This window comes from Euprymna scolopes, chromosome 7 (genome assembly GCF_053919585.1).
Source record: "Euprymna scolopes isolate OS-2025 chromosome 7, ASM5391958v1, whole genome shotgun sequence".
Lineage (NCBI taxonomy): Eukaryota > Metazoa > Mollusca > Cephalopoda > Sepiida > Sepiolidae > Euprymna > Euprymna scolopes.
In genome coordinates, this window is record NC_136488.1 from 170,322,190 (window position 1) to 170,340,946 (window position 18,757).

Below are 18,757 nucleotides of genomic sequence, written 5' to 3' on the forward strand. Positions count from 1 at the left end.
TTCAAGCCCGATAATAAGGCCCGTTTAAGGTATCCTTATCAAGCTCTCTTCAGCCAATATTCGTCTATCTTATTCCGGTTATAAGATAGACGAATATTGGCTGAAGAGAGCTTGATAAGGATACCTTAAACGGGCCTTATTATCGGGCTTGAAACCGACGGTACCAATGACCTGTCTCAACTAACAACTTTCTGTACACAAAATATATATATATATATATATATATATATATATATATATATATATATATATATATATATAATATATATATATGGCAATTACGCTACCGGTTTAAATGTCCACCCAGGCACAAAATAACGAACAAATTCCCTTTTTCTTCACTATTTTATTTTTTACTGAAATAAATAAAAAAAAAAATTACCTTTTTACTTTTAAATTATGAAAGGGTAAAAAAGTCAATTTTTACGCGCATTCACTGATTGCTTTTATGCTGTCGAACAAGTTAACATATAACACACACACACACACATATATATATTGAGAATACAAATACCTTGTTTTACAATATCCTTTTCTCCACATTGAAAAACGACCCTGGTGTCTAATTCTGTCCTCGTGGAGAGGCAAAGGAACATTTATTAGTGGTGTCCTTAAAATTCGGTTAAGCTTAATCTGGTGTACTATCGTTTCATGGACTACTTATTATTTTATTGTATATACGCATTTTAAATCGTCTCCTTATCAGCGCCTTTCACCACGCTCACAGGTTCACCGAGAGCATCGTCATCGATATCTTGCACTTCTTTAAGGTTTCAGATTTGTACATTTTGAGACACACACACAATTAAATTTTGAAAATGTATGTGTGTGTATATATATATATATATATATATATATATATATATATAATTTTTTTTTTTTTTTTTTTACCGGGAAAACTACAGGTGTAGACTTTCAGGATTGTTAATGATAAAAAATAAATTAAAAAATGCAACCATCTGTGAAACAAAACAAAATGCTTGTAAACATTATCATTAGTGTTAAAATTGTTTTTTAATATTTATTTTAGAAATTATCTTAATGTTCCGTGAAAAAACTTTGCTCTGCTGTCCTCTGTACACGTTATTATTTCAGCACGGTAACATAAGTGCATAAGCATTGAAATATATTACAAATTGAATATATGCCTTAACCAATCAATAAAATATTGGCGAACTGTTTATATTTTATCGATTTTTTTTTTCTATTTCCCCTAGTGATGACGGGGTACAGTCATCCACGGTGCAAATATTAATTTTTCTAATTTTTGCGGATTATTCGCAATTTTTTTTTTTTCAATAAATATTAATGCATTGTCACCTGGACTTAAGGTTAGTAGAACGGTTAAGAGAAAGGTATTTCGTAAGAAACATAATAAAATGGCGTTTATTAAAAATGAAACTGAAAATATTACAAATCAGATGTCGAAATTATGACGTACCCAATATAGAATTGTAATAACGATCATGAAAACCGCGTTCAAAAGTGGTACTGCGTATTGTAAAAAGTCGCCGACACTCGAACTCTAAACTCTGCCGATAGGAAACAAAAAGGTGACATATGCAAATTAAGACGTGGTCAAATTTGAACATTAAAAAAAAAAAAAAAAAATTCATTGGCGAGGATTTTTTTTTTTTTTTTTTTACTTGGCGTCGTTTAAACGTACACTTAATTCACTTCTCGGTGTGAAGAAATACGGATTTTCTACGAACGTCGAAACAAGAAAATAAAAAGGATTGTCGTTTTTGTGTGTGACTGATGAGAACGTTGCAAGCTGAATTTTTTTTTTTTTTTTTTTTTTTTTTTTTTTTGCACGAACGTTTAACGGTATTCGACAGTTCAAAGGCAAACTTTAATTTCAAGAATGCCGAAGAAGTTTTACTTTCTTTCCACCTTAATACTAACCTTATAAAATGAAGATTTTTATAAATTTTTGTATGCTGAAAACGAATATCATTTAAATTTTGCGCAGACAAGTATTTTTCTGGATATTAAAACATTTTTTTCAATGTATTACTTAAATGTCAGTGACGTTCGCCATTCTTAACAAGGGGAGAAGGGAAGTATTCTGTAACACGCGTGCGCATTCGTACTTTTCAGTTGGGGAAAAATATGGCCATAAGTATAAACAAGAATGAATATAAAAACATTGTAAATATATTGGACAAGAAATATCTTGATATCCAGAAAACTACATGTCTGCGCAAAATTTAAATGTGACATTCGTTTTCAGCATACCGAAAACTTTTAAAATGTGTCCTTTTTAAAGGAAATTAAGGTAGAAAGTAAAAAAAAAAAAAAAAAAAAATGCTAGATTGTATACTATAATTCGGTAATACGCCACTCCGGTGGATACACTTGAATGTACTTCTGCAGAATTTGAACCGGACAATTTTCTTTTATACTAACCTTAATAATAATATAATGCCTTCTGTTCGGCCATTAGAGACAATGGCTAATCCCTGTAAGAGTAGTTGCACGTATAATTGTCAAAAGGTTACGCAATTATAAACCACACCTCCTTGAATAGACACTAATCGATTCTGGGAGCCAAGGAGAATTCCAGGACGACTGGAAACAATATCGAGATAACAATAAATAACAGCATTTGTTATTGCCAAAATATCACCCATTTAATATTGACCAGGCTTAATGTCGCTTAACCTTAGACTAAACTGCACAAACCCTAAACTAAGTTTTAGGTTTAGTTGGGCCGTTTGGTATGGTTCAAATTCTGTAGAAGCATCCACTTTTAGTTCTAGTCAAATCATTGCATGTGGAAGAATTAAGATTTTTTCTTTCCAAACTAGGCTGGTTCAGCAGAGAATTTCATTTTAATGCGTTTTATATAAAAAAAATTTTTTTTTTTTTTTTTACCTCCCTTTAAAAAAAAATGGCCGATACTAGAGGGTCACATCTTTTAAGATCTGCATAATTGCTCAAAAATCAAAAATAAACAAAATACTAATAGAAATAAAGCCAATAAATGTTACGGTAACAATATCTTCTGTCAGCCATTTTTTTCTTGTTCTCGTGTAACACTCGACACTACTTGTTTTTTCTAACTTAAAAAAAAACACGTTCAAATAAGTTATAACACCAAAAACGTCTGTAAGTAGATAGTAATTGCCTTTGGTAACATTTTTTATGTCTTTTTTTCTTTTTTTTTTTCTTTTTTTTTTTTACCTCTTCCATTTTGTTGTCTATAGTAAAACCTACCCCAAATAAGTAGACTAGCAGTTTTAGAAGATCAAAACTTTAGTTAAATCACGCGGGTGACATTCTCGTTAGTGTCTATTTATACTTACATAGCCTTGATAAATAACTGATTGTTATTGAATTTTGGGCGCTTTTTATATTATAACAACGAAAAAATTGAATTTCAAGTACACCAAATTATCCTACGTAATTGTCAGGTCTCAAATAGTAACATATCTAAAAATTAGGAAAAACGATCAGGCAGAAAAATAATTATTCATGAAAAACAGTTTGATAAAGTTGTTACCCAACCAGCCACAGTGGAACGAGATTACCCCCAGAAGGAGGAGTTACAGAGAGCTAAATCAGAGCTCTGGTTGAAAATTGCCCCAAAAAGGGGCCAGCGAAAGAGGAATTAGAGCCTTTTTATTTTAATAGCAAATCCAGGACAGCTGTCAGAGATTGTGTGGTCGCTGATGTGAAATACATTTTTCTTGTAAGAGAAAAAAACGGTAGAATTTCTGTAAGAATATTACTATAAAAGTGATATTTTGGAGATATCTAGCAGATTGTTTGAGCTAGTTTTGACCCGATGGGCGGGGTCAAAGATGGGCTCCTCGCTGCATGAGATCATTGATGAGAACCTTTGCTGTGGAAAATTACCTGATTCGGATGTGGGAGAGAGGTAGCTGATTATAAGAACGAACCAAGGTGTGATGAATTGGACAATGATCGGTTAGCTGGACTACCCCAGTATGTTCCAACCTACACCAAGCCGGTGTGTACTAAGAAAAATCAGTAAGTCTGAAATGAATCGGGAGTGGTTGTCCACTGCTTCAACGCCCCGCGGTTCGAGAAGCACATGTCCTTTGGCTGATCAAAAGCAAGAAATCTGTTATTGAACCCAGACTGAGCCCCGTTTATCGACTATCATTACTACCAGAAAAAAACTTGTAATCGACATTTTATTTCTCTTATTTTAAGTCTCCTGTGAAAAACTGTACAAACTTATTTTTTTCTCTTTTGTGAATAATTAATTTCATACGAAAACTACAACCAGAGTCCATGTTTTTTTATCGTTGCTAATACTTAAAATGAACTTAAGAAAAAAGAAACAACCAAGTTGAATGATCTTTCATTTCAGCGCAAGAAAGAGTAGAAGAAATCAAATGATGCGTTCAACATCATGTCAACCCTGTCTTCATGAGACCGACTAGAACTGCGTCGCAGGACCTTGGTGGATGTTCGAGCCGAACCACCTAGGACTGCACTTGTAACTGTGTGGACACTGCGGTCTTCTTCATGTTTCATCATAACCGAGGGAGGTTGGGTCGTCACCAAACGTTATAAGGTTACATGTTGGGTCGGACATATAGGATCACGTGATTTAAACAAAAGGGAAATAACTCAGTTGCTACAATTTGTAGCAGACAGAAATTATTCCAAAAATAAACATAACATATATACATAATTTGTGAATTTTTTTTTTAAATAACTTTTTAAACTGCCTTCATAACTTATCGAAATTACTTTTCCGAAATTGGCATAAGATTTCAGAGAAATTGAAAACTTCATTACCTCCCCTTTTAACTCTCCAGTTCAACTCGGAAGATTTTTAAACCAAATCGCTAGATATTACAAATGTCTTTTTCATTAACTAATTTTCTACTTGATTGTTTTTCGTAATTTTTGGATATGTTACTATTTGAAACCTGGCAATTATGTAGGCACTATTTGTTTTACTTGAAATTCAATTTTTTTTTTCGCAATTATAATATAGAAACATCAATTTTTTTTTTTTTCGCAATTATAATATAGAAACATCGAATTTTGTCACGTAACGAGATTGTTTGTGTGGGATTGAAGCTAAGTAATGGTGATACACTTGTTTCATTTTATTTCAATCGAAGTTCTCGGAAATCAAGGGGGGTCCCCTTCTTGGGGGCTAACATTTAATCTCTAGATAAGATACATATATATTCGAATATTCCATTAAAGTTCTCCTTTACCTCTCTAATAGGAAGAACTTTAATGGAATATTCGAATGTACATGTATCTTATATTAAAATCAGGTATTAGCCCCTAAGAAGGTGACCCCCTTGATTTCCGAGAACTCTCTAACACCAAATTAGTAAAGAAGTTGAGAACCTGATTTCCCTCCAATTGATCATGTAAAAATGTTATAGGGTACATTCCTTGTGGTCTCTTAGTTTTACTGGATTCCACGACAAGAATTCACCTAGTCTGGTGGAGTATCAAGCTTTGTGCAGTTACTTGAGGTAACATCATTTGGAGAAGGTGCACCATTCCTCCTAAAGCGTGAGTAGCCATATCTTATTTGGGCTGCGAATACGATGTGATTTTGAATATGTAGTTAGGATCTACTTATAGTGGAAAAGTATCCTCGTGCCAGGTTGTCCTGACAAGATTGGGTCAAGATCAAAGTGTAGTATCTGTTCTGGCAGATACTGCAAGCAAAGACCATATGTGGGGGCCACCCCACATATAAGACCTTTGCCAATGTAGGGGCAGCCCTTCATACCAATTGTCACTATCCAGCTCCTCTACTCCCTGGGGAGTTGGTCCCCATTTCCCCTTCACTCCTCACTTTAAAAATCGGCCTTGTGCCTAATTTGCTTAGTGGGGGAGCAAATAAATACCTCAGTGTAGTATCTGTTCTTCAGATGCTGCACTTAAATTTCTTGTTCTCTGTCAGTGGAAGAGAAATCCTTCATGACTGAAACAATTTTTATTTTTGTTCCTTTTCTCCACATTAAAAAAAAAAGTGTGTCTAACTCTGTCCGTGGGGAGGCATTGTGAATAGGGACAAACCCCTGTAAAGAAAGACCTTAGACTCTCGAGGATATTGTCTAGTAGGCATTCAAGTTCTCTCCTGTAGGCATTTTGTGACAAAAAAATGTGCTGAGTTAAGTTTGATAATTTAATGAAGAATTCGTCGATGGAATTCAAATGCAGTATTGTGAAATTCTCACATTTCGACCTATGTGACCCTCGACTTTTTTCATGTACATCTTGTGAAACTTGGAAAAACTTTCTGTTGAATTCGGGAATTTTTGAACAGCGTTATCTTACCCGCTTTCCATTATCCATAACCAAGTAGAAATCTTAACTAATTCGCAAATGTATTCTTAGTATTGCCCGCACCGAGGATTGAACCTTCAACATCCAGTCACTTCGAACTAGTTATAACTTAACACTTTATTCATGATCAGTTTAGCTGGAAATGTAACGACGTTGATACCAACAGGGTCTGACGAACTGGAGCGCCAAGTTCAAATCCTGTCTGTTTAACAGCATAATTTTCACTCTGGATGTTGGCAACCTTCATGTAGTTCCCTCCATAAGTGTCTGATTCCATGAAAATAAAATTTAACGTTGCCTAACTGCTTTGCAAGGGCTTAGCAGTGTTTTTGGAACATATTATTACGGGAGTGCTTCCATGCAGGCTACATGATTGTTTTCAAATCCAATGTAAACAAATACTTGTCATAAGTAATTATCCAGTAATAACTTTCAGTCATCTTAAAATTTTCGATGAAAGTGCAGAATAGTTAACAAAGCTAAGCTTCCCCAATCTCATGTCCAGAATGGGTTTCTGAATAATAACGTTATTATTGAGAAACCCATTCTTTACACAGGGAGGTGCGGAGAGATTTGTTAACTATTCTGTACCTACACCGAATACTTTTCATCTTTCAGCTGACAATCATTCCATCTTAATTCAAGACTCTTTTGGTAACTCAATAATAAAAATATTTTCTCACAGAAGAGACGTTGCTAGTCTCTTTCTGCTCTTTCCTTATTACTATGGAAGGTGATTGACTGAGCTCTAATCTTTTGGTTCCTCCTTTAAGACATTCATAGCAGGTTTTTTTCTACTGCGTCAAAAAAAGACTTTTTCTCCCCACATGTTCTTAGCGTCACACGGAATTTTCATGGATAGTTTCTTTGTAAGAAGCTGCCGCCTACGGTACACATTGTCATGGGACTGCTTCCCTCCTGGTTAACATGTAGTTGTCCAAGTCCAATGTTAACAGATACGTGTTAAACACTACACAATAAGTAGTAATGGTTTTCCTCATTTCTCAGCTTCGTTAACCTCTTCTCTCTTGGTAAACGACTGTTGCGATAACGCAAATTCATTGGCAAAGGTTATTGAAAGAAGCGGAGAGAACTGAAAATCGGGGAAACTTGTACTTCCATAGTTTTCTTCATTTTTCAGCTGACAAATTATTCCAGTTTCATAACCCCCACCCCCCACCCCACTCTTTCTTTTACTTTCTTTCACCCCAAAAAATGCATATTGCCGCTTGGTCATAAAGGGACTGAGAAGTTGAGTAGCAAGATGTCTATTCACATTACATTTAAACTAGTGCATGTTAGTATAGTCATAGAAACAGGAAACAGGGAGGGAATTCCAAAGTGTCTGGCAGTCCGAGTGAAGAAACTATTGGGAGCACATTCTATTAAAGTACTTGTAAAACTAAATACGGGGACACATTACGTTGATGGGACAGAGGTTTGAGCTTGGCTGATAGTGCGGGACATTTTTCGATTCCATTTTCACCCCAAACAAGGCACAGTGCCACTTTGATGAAGGGGACTACTATCTGAGACATAATTTGCAGGGATACTGTGTAGGGAGTTGTGCAGCAAGATGCCTGTTTACATTACACTTGAACTTCTGCATGTCAGTACAGTTAGGGAATCAGGAACTCGAAAGGGAATTCCAAAGTCTAGGGGAAGAAACTATTAGAGTAGAAGGCTTTCTTACATCTAGGGATTTCTACTGTGTAAGGGTGGGACTTTGCTGCTTGTCGGATTTGTTGAGGGTGTTTATGTCAAGGAGGCACAAGGGCTTATAGTTCGGAGCACCTACCATTAAAATACTTGTAAAACAGGCAGAGGAGTGCAACATTTCGTCAATGGGACAGATTGAAGCCTAGCTGACAGTGCGGGACCTGTTAGGTTGGTAACTCTCTTTTGAACCCTGTCTAAGAGTGAGAGACTAATAGCAGATGCACCAGCCCAAATGAGACAACAATACTCCGTATATCCACTGTGAAAAATTTTCCCCACTCAATATCTGTGCCTAAATCAAAACGTGGATTCCATGAACAAAGCTTCTTTCTTAGAACTGCACGCCTATGGAACTCTGTTCCGTCTGCCTGCTTCCCACCTGACTACAACCTGGATGTCTTCAAGTCCAACGTAAACAAATTCCTAATGAACCGCCCCCTTAAGTAAACCCTTCATTAAATCTCCACACTAACGTACTGTACTTGCAATAACCCATATCCCTGAGTGGCTTCCGGGCCTTGATAAGTGGTAACCATCGTGTAATATATATATATATATATATATATAGGCGAATGGTGGCCTTATAGAGGTACAGGATACTTTCGGGTGTAAGTAACTTTCTAGCACGGTAAAGAGAGCCCACCTTGCAGCAGACTTAGCAATGTCTTCAATGTAACTGTTCCAACTCATGTTCCCTGTGAACGTTAAGCCGAGGAATTTGAACAAAGTACTTTCAAGTAATGTACCATTAGCCATGGCTATTAATGGTTGAGAAGGTTTCTTGTAAATTAGATTGGAGAGTCTTTGGGTCTTGTTTAAAGGGAGGAACTAGCAGCAGAAGAACCAGCCTAAATGTGGCCACAATATTTCATGCTTAGGCGAATGGTAACTTTGGGGGATATCAGCGGAAGCAGTAAATCAATAGTAAAAAAGAAATTGAAATATTGCTATGAATCCACAAGAGAATCGAACCGGTCGAAAATCCGGTGCTTCGCGGTGCTTGTTAAGATAGTCGACTGATTGAGTTTTTAAATACGTCCTTGTAACCAAAAAATAATATTACCTACTGAATTGTCGTGTCAAAAATAGTAATATATCCAATTATTATGAAATTTTATCGAGTAGAAAACTATTTTGTTTCTAGTAAAAAGTTTCTCGCTATAGTTATTTCCCTTGTTTGAAATCTTAACGTCTAAAACACCTACGAAAATTGCAATTTTCACCCATTTTTCGTAAAAATTACTTTCAATTATAAATAATTTTTGGTACTTGTACAGCTTAATCAAGACATTAAAAAATGAAAATATCGAAAAAAAAAAAAAGTTTATATTGTACGTATCTGTAATGGAATGAAGTTCTCAAAAAAAAAAAATTTCACTTAATTTCATCAAGTAGTTTTTTTTTTTTTGTTTTTTTTTTTACAGCGAAAAAACAATTTGTTATGCTACCGAACAAAAGGTTCGATTTTTAGGAAGAAAAGCTAGTATTAAAGATGGGGAGGGAGTGACGGCGCTTTAACTGGAGTTATCTCCCGTAGCATTTATAAACTCCAAACAAACATTAAGAAAAATTCCAAGATGTCTGCCTTCAATGCGCTCTTATAAAAACGTGTATTTCCGCTGTAAAAAAAGAAACAAAAAAACTACTCGATCAAATTAAGTGAAATTTTTTTTCCGAAGATCTTCAGTTCAAAACGGATATGTACAATATAACCTTTTTTCGATATTTTTATTTTTTTTAATGTCTTGATTAAACTGTACAAGTGCCTAAGAATTATATTGTAAATAATAAGAACTAGAACAGCTAGAAAGAAGGAAAAATCCTGCTAGGTCGTAAATTTCGCCGTCCCAGCAGACCACAGGGTGACCAGAGAGCTGAAAGGGATATGAAACATGAACAAAGTTAAGATAATGCAAAAGCGCTGAGAAAAACTAAAAAATCTCTGAAAAAAAAAAAAAAGAATGAGAGAAATTGGAATCGGGGGGGAGGCTGAGAAAATACAACAGATAGCAATAATGAAAACAGCTGAAATCTTAAGGAAAACCCTCAAATGCGGAAACTAATCTAAATGAGCTACAAACGTTAACTAGCTATACAGAAACTGCAACAGAATTAAATCAAGATTGAGAAAGAGCACACAGAACCAAGAAAACTGAAACTGCAACATTGTAAGGTAACTACCTTCCCAAACAAAATGGTAATATCGACTGACACCACACCAAATATTTGAGAAAGATCAAGAAGGATGGAAAAATTAAAGAGAGAAAGCACTGACCAGACCTCCACTATATAAGTGCGAAAAGCTTGGTTGGTTTTGTTTTTATGTTGTCGAGCCAATCTGTCCGATGGATGATCACAGCATACGAGACACTCAATTCTCATTATTTCTCAACTCATTTAGACAAATATTATCGATTTCTATGCTCTGTGTCTCATTTGTAATATTTTAATAAGCTGTAAAGAGATTATTAATAAAAATTTAATAGCAATATTTATTTGAAAAAGGATACGTTTTTTTTCAGGTTACTATACGAAATACGATGTTTTTTCCTGCCCCTGGTTACGGTATTTGCCTCGCCTTACGCTGTTATTTATAATGTTATTTGATTATATACATGGGTATTAAAGCTTCTTTCTTAGAAGTGCACGCCTGTGGAACTCTCTTCCGCTTGCCTGTTTCCCACCTGACTACAACTTGGATGTCTTCAAGTCCAACATAAACAAATTCCTAATAAACCGCCCTCTTAAGTAAGACACTTTATCAAATCTCTAATACTAACGATTACTACGATACTATCCCACTGATTACTGTACACGCAATAACCTTATCCCCGAGTGGCTTCCGGGCCTTGATAAGTGGTGACTTCTATGTAAAAAAAAAATAATACTGTACTGTATTTTGTTACTAATTTTTAATATGTGCTGTATAAAATTTTTCGTAGGCCCCGGAACGGATTAATGTCACATTCCGGGGTTCTAATATATATATATATATATATATATATATATATATATATATATATATATATATATATATATATATACTTTTTGAATGAATTCAATTATTTATACAAAAGTGCATTTTTACCTTAATGCGAGTTGGGAATAATTTTCTCTTTGAACAATTTGGTATCCCATTAATGGGGAGCGGCATATGTATTGTTAAAATATAATTAGCCACTAACTCGTGGTCGAATCTAGCGGGATTCGAAATCGAAACCCATGGTACGAAGCGTAAACCCCTACCACTAGGCTATCTTGTACGACTGCTGAATGTATCGCGTTTTATGTAGATCGTATTTGTTTTTGTGTTGCCATAGTTTTTGAATGAAATCAATTATTTATACGAAAGTGCATTATTACCTACAAGAAACCCTCTCTACTACCTATAGCAATGGCCAACGACTCTTTATCTGAGAGTACATCTTTCAAACTCCTTGGCCTAACGTTCACAGGAAACATGAGTTGGAACAATTACATTGAAGGCATTGCCAGGGCCGCTGCAAGAAAGGTGGGCTCTCTCTACCGTGCTAGAAAACTACTAACACCCGAAAGTATCCTGTACCTCTATAAGGCCACCATTCGCCCATGTATGGAGTATTGCTGCCACATCTGGGCTGGTGCATCTGCTACTAGTCTCTCGCTCCTTGACAAGGTTCAAAAGAGAGTCGCAAACCTGATAGGCCCTGAACTGGCATCAAAGCTTCAGCCTCTGTCCCATCGACGAAATGTTGCATCCCTCTGCCTTTTCTACAAGTATCTTAGTGGTGAATGCTCTGACGAACTGCAATCACTTGTGCCCCCACGACGTGAGCACCCTCGACAAACCCGACAGGCTGCTAAATCCCACCCCCACACTGTAGAGATCCCTAGATGTAAAAGATCTTTTTACTCCAATAGTTTCTTCCCCAGAACCGCTAGACTCTGGAATTCCATTCCAGGTCCCTGCTTCCTCAACAGTACTGACGTGCAGAAGTTCAAGTGTAACGTGAACCGACATCTTGCTGTCCAAATCCCTACATAGTACCCCAGTAGTTGTTGCCCCTGATAGTAGCCCCCTACACCAAAGTGGCAATTTGCCTTGTTTGGGGTGAAAATGTAATTTAAAAAAAATAAAAATAAAAAATAAATAAAAAAAATGAACTTTATGAGGTGGTATTTTTTATCTGCTTATGAATCTATTATTTCCAATGTTATCTTCCCAGCCGGGCGTATTACTCGGTTATTGCAACTGACTGATGTACCATGACTAAGTAGTTGCATTCTCGGTATGCCTCGTATTGCTGACCTGAAAAACAAGCAGCCATTGTCAACCAGTGGGAATTATTTTCCATTTCCTGTTTTTTATTAAGTGAATCGGAATTCTGTGCAGAGATCACTTTGATTGCGTACCAGGATTTCCTTGCATCCTAAAAATGTCCAATTGTACATAGTTGTATACAATCGTTTCACATATTTTGTGTATGAAATATGTTTTTTTTTGTTTTTTTTTACAAAGGAGTCACCACTTATCATGGCCCGGAGGCCACTCGAGGATAAGGGTTAATAAGCATACAGTGGTCAATGGGACAATGTCGTAATAATTGTTAGTAATGAAAATTTGGTAAATTTGATAACTTATATAGAACGGCTCATCAAGAATTTGTTTACGTTGGACTTGAAGACAACCATATTGTAGTCAGTCGGAAAGCAGGGAAACGGAAGGGAAAGTTCCACAGGCGTGCAGTTCTAAGAAAGAAGCTTTGTTCATGGAATCTACGTTTAGGTTTAGGCACAGATAAAGAGTGGGGGAAATTAGTGATAGTGTTTTCAGCTAGCCGAGTGTTTCTTGTGAAAGTTTGGCGAGGGGGGACCATAGATTGAAGCTCAGTCGAACACTTTCCATTGAGAAATTAATCGTTCAAATGCAAAACAATAAACGGCATTCTTTTTTTTTTAATCTACCACGACAAAACATGCCGCATTTCAACGCTTTGCAAGACCACAAAAATCCTAGTTTATATAATGTGCTGGCACCATATGCTATCGAATATATGTGTGTGTGTGTGTGTGTGTGTGTGTGTGTTTTCAAAGAGTTAGTCTTTAACAAAACAAAGCTTATCAAGATAAGAAAAGCTCAACACTATTAACATTGCTTCCATGGCTGTACTAACCTGCAGAAGTTTAAATGTGATGTGAACAACCATCTCGTTGTACAACTCCCCACAGTCCCGTTAAACGTGATTCCAAACAATGGTCCCGAGTTTGTTTTACAATCCACAGAGATACGAACAAGTAGTCAAAAATATGTAACAAATGTTATCAAAAGCAAGAAAAGTTGCTCTTCTACCTACCTGAAAAAGTTTTTAGTGTTTTTATTCGCTTTAAGACGTTTAATCGGTTCAAAAATCATGCAATGTTTATCGATTGGTGCGAACAAGAAAAAATGGCGGCGAACTGACATTTCAATATGTGAAGTTTGAAAAATTAATTAAGACCCATTCAATATATATTGAGTGTGTTTCTAACAATATTTTGTATCATTTTTAGTAACTTTTCCAGATAGGTAGAAGATTAACTTATCTGTCTTTGATAACATTTATTTGTTTGGTTTTTTTTTTGTTTTTTTTTTGCCAGTTTTTCATATCTTTGTGGATTGTAAAACAAACTCGTGCCCCTTTAGTTTCCAAGTGGCAGTAGGCCTTTTTTTTTTTTTTTTTTTTGAATGGAAATGATTTTTAAAAAATGGTACGTTTGTTCTTTTGTTTAATTTCTCGATTTAAATGAAATGGATTCATCGCGTTTCCATTGGAACTCTTCAAATTTCTTCACTTTACAAAAAATCAACAACATTTAATCTAATTCGCCTCCAAGGTTATTCGCAACTATTGCCAAACATGACGTCGGTTTCCTTTGTAAAGCTTACAAGATTAATTGTCGTTTTTAATCGTTGCTTTCCCCAACGCTGCGTTCTTTCTCCAGGCGACGACACAGAAATTTGCCAAGAAACAATTAAACCTCGAACGTAAATTAGTTGCTAATTATTGTTCTAGCATTTGGTTCACACTGCAGCAATGTGACACAAGGCCTGACGGTACGGAGCACTGTATAAAAATAACCATGCACGAATCCGTCAGCTTCCGACTTCAACGTACCCCTTCGAAAAATCTGACAAAAAGCAAAACCCCACCCTCGTCTCTTGTGTATTGTTATATATATATATATATATATATATATATATATATATATATATATATAATCAAAAATATGTAGTTTTTCGGTGGGAAGATATCAAAAATTGAAAATAATTGAATTTCAACAAGGGTCGTTGATAGTGCTCAATCATAAGAGAACAAGTTATATTTTTTTTATTTTTTAATGTAAATACAGTCATATCTTGTTACGATGTGCAGACCGTTTCAATCATATTAGATATCATCAGGCAAGAAAAATTAAGGTACAAAAACTGAAAAGGTTCAACAACTTCTCAAAATTTAAGGAGAGAAAATTCGCCATGAGTGGCGATGGGTGAAATTAAAGTTCTTATCCTTTAATTTCGCTTATCGCCACTCAAGGCGAATTTTCGATTTTTGTACCTTAATTTTTCTTGCCTGATGATATCTAATATGATTGAAACAGTCTGCATATCGTAGCAAGATATGACTATATTTACATAATATATATATATATATATATATATAATAGTCTCGTTGTTATTTTTTATTTGTTTGTGTATTTCTTTCTTTTATTTCTTTGTTTAATGATCTTATTTAGCTCTTGTTCTCGTGTTCTTAATGTTTAACTCTTATTTAACGAGCAGTGGTCGTCTAGTGGTCGTGTATGCGTGTGTGTCAGAACATATGGTTCACAGTACATTTATAATACACAACATGACGACATACCTGTCTTCTGCGGGTGCCTATGGGAGATTTGTCGATCATCCTTGGGAGAGCTGGAACCTGTTTTTAACAAAGATGCTTTCGAGACAGTAACCCAGGATGAACGACTGATTTTTTTTTTTATACATTTTCTGTATTCACTCCCAGGCATTTCGTCACAGCAGAACTGGAGTTAATGGCGATCTTTGGCTTGTTTTCTCTGCATCCATTTGGAAACCGTCGCCCTCTTATAAGGAGATCTGTTTTAACCCATCTTGTCCCTTTGGTGTCTCGAAAACTAACTCATTAAAATTAACTTATTCAAACCAGAACGCCTGACTCGTCACTTCCGGGCTCCATGCAGATACTTTCCGGTGCAACTTGATCGGTCACTTAAGTTTAATACATGTCACCAGATGACCTTTTGACCCTTTTTTCACCTGCAATGCTCCCTCAACTTATTGTTCCCCACGATTCAATCTATTGTTTACTTCGCTAGATAGATAGATAGATAGATAGATAGATAGAAAACTGAATAAACGCTTTTCACCTGGTGTTGCCCGGCGTTTACATAACAGTGTTACAATATAAATAAACGCAGTATTTTTGTTTGATTACGAATTCCTCGCAGCTGCTTCGATTGTTCCTTAAACCGGTCGTCCTCGACAGAAAGGATGGCAAAATGTTTAACAGCTTGCCTATGTTTTCCTTCTAAAATACCAAATAATTCAAATGGAATTCGAGTAACGCGTGTGCGTCAACGTTAATAACAATCGACTACAGAACCTAGCGATCCGACTGCATCATCAAAGGATCGCAAGCAATCAAATCACACTAGCTTTCTCGATAAATTCGTTTTCAAACTGTTTGCAGTGAAGAGGGGCTGTAGAGATCAATTCTACCACGCAAAACTTCCTTAACCGTTTAGTTCTATCAATGCCATGATATATCGACAAACATCGTGAGTTAACTTGGCTCCACGAGCGTTTCTCCGTCGCTATTATTCGAGGGAATGCTTCAAGCCTGCTCTCGGCCTGCCAAGCCAGCAGAATGTGCAATCAAAGTTTCTGATGTTTCGGATATATGCACAAAGGTTTAAAACAGATTATTTTAATGTTTGTATTATTTGGATTCATTAGACTACTGTTCTCGTCTTGAGTGTGATTTTCACAACTCTTCGGTCGATGTAGCTTCCGACCTTCTTCAGGCGTATCTTGTTGAACTCGGGAATGTTTCTGTCGAACTTTGGAATCTGGACAGAACTCCGAACGAAACCCTTTAGAGGTAGTATGTTCTCGTTCTGTCAGTCATGACTGGATAGAGGTCTTAAGTAATTCGCAATTGTATTTTTTGGTCGCCCACACTGAGGATTGCAGAACCGTGGCGCAGTGGTCAAACCACTTGTAAAAGTGATAATCTCTTGAAGTTCAATTATTGGTCCAATTCTCATTCAATTCGACAAGATATACCTGAAGAAGGTCGAAGGTTTCATCGACCGTAACGTTGTGAAAAATCACACTCAAGATGAGAACAGTAGTCCGATGAATCCAAATAATACGAATAACCAATCTTCATCTCAAAAATTCAAAAACCTAAGATTGTTTCAAATATGACAGCAAGGCAATGTTTGCATTAACTTTTTTCAAATGTAAAAAATTAAATTTTCTCTCAACTTTTGTAAATGAAGTAACGTTTCAACGCATCTTAAAGAAATTGATTTCTTCAGTTCTAAAATGCTACTTATAAAACATACACAGCAAGAACTTGTCATACTATCATAACGAACAAAAATTGCTTCTTTTTTTTTTTTTTTCGTGTGCCTTGCATTAGGCGGAAGTTTTATGAATCGAACTTCTTTGCAATGGCCTTTCATTTGTAGAACATTACCATAGGACCGCTTCCCTGCAGACGACAACATGATCATCTTCAAATGTAATGTTATTAGAGTCATGTCATGAACCTACACGTATTTGAACCTAATGATTGTTCAATCTCATTAAGCCTGACGATCGTACAATATTCAATGTTAGAAATATTGAAACATATTTTTGTCTAATTTGTTCCACATTAAAAATCCCTCACTATGAATTCCATAAATTCTCATGAAATTATTCCGCGAGAAAAAAATACTGACAAAGAATGGCAGCTATTATGTCGCACGAATTACCAATTTACAATTAGTGGCTTTGTTTTGATTTTGTTTTTCCCCTGAAAAATATTTTGCTCTTTTACAAATTAGCGCCGAGTAATTTCTGCCTCGAGTTTCTAAAGCTAAAAATTTTTCGTAACTATTTTTTTTTATTCAACTAATTGCACAGTGGCATGCAAAGAAATTATTCCAGAACTTTTGAAGTCAACAATTCCGTTTAATTGTTCCAGTTACAAAATAGCTGACATAAAACAAAAAAGTAATTTAAATAAGAGTTTATTTAACGACGATATATTATTGTTTTATAGGGTGCACCCCCAATCAAAGAAAAAACGGTTAATGGTCCCAATGTTCGATTTGCCAGATCAAGCAGTGATGTCATTGAGTGCACGTTTTAAGCAAACGGTTCGTCACTTTCTTCTTTTTTTCTTTTTTTTTTTTTTTTTAGATTTCTGCACAATATAAAAAAAATGCAATGTTGCGTAGATTTGACTATTGCGCTAAGATATTGATTCCGTAAGATTTCTGCAGTGAATTGAAAATATTTCCCAACATTGTTCTACAAAGTGTTTCGTCTTCTCTTGATGTTTAACGTTTTATTCTCATCGTTTGAATATTGCTGTTCCAAACGTTGCTATAGCACTTTGTAAAGCATTGACAATTCCGATTACCGTTTGCATCAGAGGAAAGAAGTTTTTCCAGGTTGAAATTAATAAATAAATAAAAAAAACTATTTGAGAACGACAATGGCGCAATATATCCGTCACAATCACGTTGACACACCGGTTCTCGTCAGATCACCGAAGTTAAGCAACATTGAGCCTGGCCAGTACCAGATGGGTGACCATTTGAAAAGGCGAGGTTGAGAAATTGGTACGGTCTGTCCTTCTCTCGGGGATAGATGGGACTCTCTTTCGCCGCGGTAGGCACCCCGTCTAGTGATGGATAAAAAATACCCTTTATCAAGGCGAAGCATCAAGTATTCAGCTATTGACAAGATTTGAATTACACTATAAACTCGTGTAGTGAGTTCAATCTCGGCTACGGCCGCACTGGATGGATGAATGGATGGATGACACAAAAATGCCTGAACAGTCTGGCAATGATATCTATCGAACGAGATCTCGTCTAGTCTCTGGATTAATCACAATTTATTCGAGACTTTGCTGCCATCAAAGCACGAAAAGATGTTTTCTGTTGAAGGTTTGTCACATCTACACGAATATGTTTGCATAAATTTCAGTTATTTTATTTTTTAATAATACAGGTAGTTTTTAATAAATTGAATAATTTTATTTTTTCGGTATTTACTTTTTATTTTTCTGTTTAATTTAGGCCAACAAATTTACTTCGCTTAGAGCCTCCAATTACCTAAGGCAGGCCCGTGTCCCAATTTTAAATTGACGACCATAAACGAAAAAATATATATCATAGTTTATTTTAACAAAACCATTTTATTTTTCGTTCACAGTGACATCCTCCGCCCCACCAAGAAACATGACACCATGAAATCGTTAATAACATTGAAGCAATTATAAAATGGCCAACATAAAACATAAAATATTTTGAAATTTATATTAGAGCTTATTTAACGACCACATTTTCTTTATCTATTTATTTATCTTTATATAGGATGCACCCGCAACCTTCGTAAATAAGGCCGTTTCATTACAAGTTACGTCACCTTCTAACGTTACAAAATAGCATAGAACGGCCACAGTACTGGTGATTA

General features: G+C 35.6%; 1 protein-coding gene across 5 annotated transcripts in view; it reads left to right on the plus strand.

Moving 5' to 3' along the window:
* The window catches only part of LOC145280134 (uncharacterized), a 30,728-nt gene that overhangs the window by 1,154 nt on the left and 10,817 nt on the right, over positions 1–18,757 (plus strand). For 2 of the 5 annotated variants that reach the window (XR_013868550.1, XR_013868552.1), the window contains exon 2: positions 17,334–17,430. The exons of the other annotated variants lie outside the window; for them this stretch is intronic. The gene's annotated coding sequence lies outside the window, so the exon portion shown is untranslated. The remainder of the gene's footprint in view (positions 1–17,333; positions 17,431–18,757) is intronic. 5 annotated transcript variants of the gene reach the window in all.